This window comes from Chaetura pelagica, unplaced genomic scaffold (genome assembly GCF_000747805.2).
Source record: "Chaetura pelagica isolate M959 unplaced genomic scaffold, ChaPel_1.0 scaffold252, whole genome shotgun sequence".
NCBI lineage: Eukaryota > Metazoa > Chordata > Aves > Apodiformes > Apodidae > Chaetura > Chaetura pelagica.
This window is the reverse complement of record NW_009952359.1, coordinates 470571-473119: the sequence shown is the minus strand read 5'-3', so window position 1 is coordinate 473119 and position 2549 is coordinate 470571.

The following is a 2549-nucleotide window of genomic DNA, read 5'->3' as shown; positions in this document are numbered from 1 at the left end:
GGGCAGGGAGGCGGCAGCCACCGTCGTCTCTGCCGCCCTGGACCGCCCGGCCTCAGCCCCCACCGCGGGGGCTGCAGCGCTCGGAGCAGGCGTGTTCCCCGGCCAAGCAAGGCCACCAGCCGTCCGGTACCGGCACCTCCTTCGGGCAGAGGACTGGGGCATAATTTCCTTCCCTCCCTCCGCTTCCTGGCCGTGGCTTTGCCTGCTCTCGCCACCTAGCAGGCCCTGCCCAGCCAGGTTTTCAGCCAGCGCAGCTGGGAGGTGGAAAGTAAGGAGAGGCTGAGAGCCCTCGCTTTTCCTCTCTGTTCTGAGATGATGTTACGGGGACCAGTCACAGAAGTATTGGTGTGAAAGAAACAGAAATGGAAATGTGCACGTGGGAGGTCATCAGGAAAAACAACTCAATGACCAGCAGACACAGTGCCCGGATGAGAGGATGGGGTGCCACAGACACCACTGCTCCTCCAGCCAGCCTGCATGGCAAAGAAAAACCCCAACTGTTGACTCCAAGAGGAGACAGAAGAGCTGTCCTTGTCACACACACAACCCTGGGCAGACCAGGAACACAGGCTTCAGAGTAGAGAACAGAAATCTGCGAGAGGATGCGTGTGAGTGGGTGAAAAGCAACCCAAGCTGTTGTGTAAATAAACCCTTCACAAGATCTGGAACTGAATTTTGGTTCTCAGCAGGACCTGCTTGTCAGTTCCTTCCCTCATCCACTTCTTCACAAAGCCCCAGCCCTTTGTCACTTCCTGTGCAAACACGTCTCAGTCTCCTCACAGGGTGGAGGAGGGATGGTGAAAGTAGAGGGTAGGGAAGAGTGATGGACACCACAGGACTGGGGCTTTCTAATCACCATTACTTCTAGATCCGGTTTGTAGTCCAAACAGAAGGAAAGTGTTGAAGCAGCTGCTTTAAGAGCTGGCACTGAATTCACCTTTGGCTGTGACCAACTAGTAAACCTGCATCATTTGAGCCTTTAACTTGGAAATCCAGCTCACATTGGATCTCCAGATAAAACTGAAAATGGGATTTTTCCTGAGCATCTCAGAATTAAAAAGAAATGAGCAAGCAATTTTGATAGATATGAACACTCATCAACAACAGAGAACAATTTAACAGAAGCCTGAGAAATGCATTCATTTGTAGCATTTATTTTCCTAGCACAGGAAACCACTGATTCATGTAGCTCTGAAACCCATAAAAAAACCTCAGCAACCTTCACATGGGTGCCAAAAGAAAAACATGGGAGGAAGTAGGTAAGGAAGGAAAAATATCTACTTCTGACCTTTGCTGGGTTCAGCACTAAACCCCTAAAAGAGAGAAAATATCTGTCATTTGTAAAAAAATCACTAACTTCCCTACTGATGGTTCTATAGAGCCCTGTTTGAAAAGTGCCCAGTGGAAGCCAAGCAAAGGCTGCATGACAAGTGCTCGGTACCTACAGAGCAACTGTGAAAGCCTGACTCAGCTCCAGATCACTCAGATCTTCTTCAAATAAACACACACACACCACCCACAATGAAACTCCCCCTCCCCTCAGTACAGGGAGATGAAAAGCTTGGAAAAAAACCAAGCAATCCCCAAACCTAACAGAATTGCTGGCCAAAAACTGTCTTCTGTTTTGAGGTGAAAAAATACATCCCACAATGTCAAACTCCTTTGGGAATGACCCTCTATGCAGCTCCACATCCCCTGCACATGGAAAGGTGGGCATGGCAGCCCCAGCCATGCCATCAGTGACACTGTCTTGTGTCCTGCAGCTCTAGTGGCCACGTCTGTGTAAGTACAAAGACAAGTGCATTTTACTCATGAACACAAAACAGAGACAGACACATAGAAATCAGTCACATCTTTATTATAAAAATGCTTAAGTGTCCAAAAGTCTCATTTTTTTATTTTGTAACACATATTAGAATTATTTTGTTACATACAGGACAGATTAATTTATTTTAAGTTCTCTCAAAATTCTCTGTTCCAGTTTAAAACGTGAGGAACCATAGAAAAAAACCTCAACAGACAAGGCACCCAGCATTCTAAATTGTCTTCTCCTTGAATACAACCTCTAAAAACCTTGTCAGCAGCTCAGTGTACACATGATTAAAGCACATGGGAATTGAAGTTTCAAAAGAAAAAGCACTTTTAAAAGAGCAAAATAAAGATCCTTTCTTTATGGCACAGTGCAATTCAAAAGGAGTGGGTGCCTGAATTCACAAGCCGTGTTCTCGAAGACACAACACAGACCGTTCTTGGATGTAAACCTTGACTGACGGGAATGGAACGACCCACAGAAACACCGTCCAAAAACCATTACAGACCTGAACATCAAGGACAGATGCTTTACTTCTATTAAAGATGGGAATTGCTGCACATGCAAAGTGAGGTCATCAGAAGTGTCATTAGCTCGTTTGCATGTGCAAAAGGCTCATTACTTGCGTGCATGTGAAGACACTTTATACCTGAAAACTCTGTTTAGATTGGCATTTAGACGCTTTCTTTGGAAAACACAAGCCTTCCCATTTTCATACTTCCCTGACATGCTGAATACA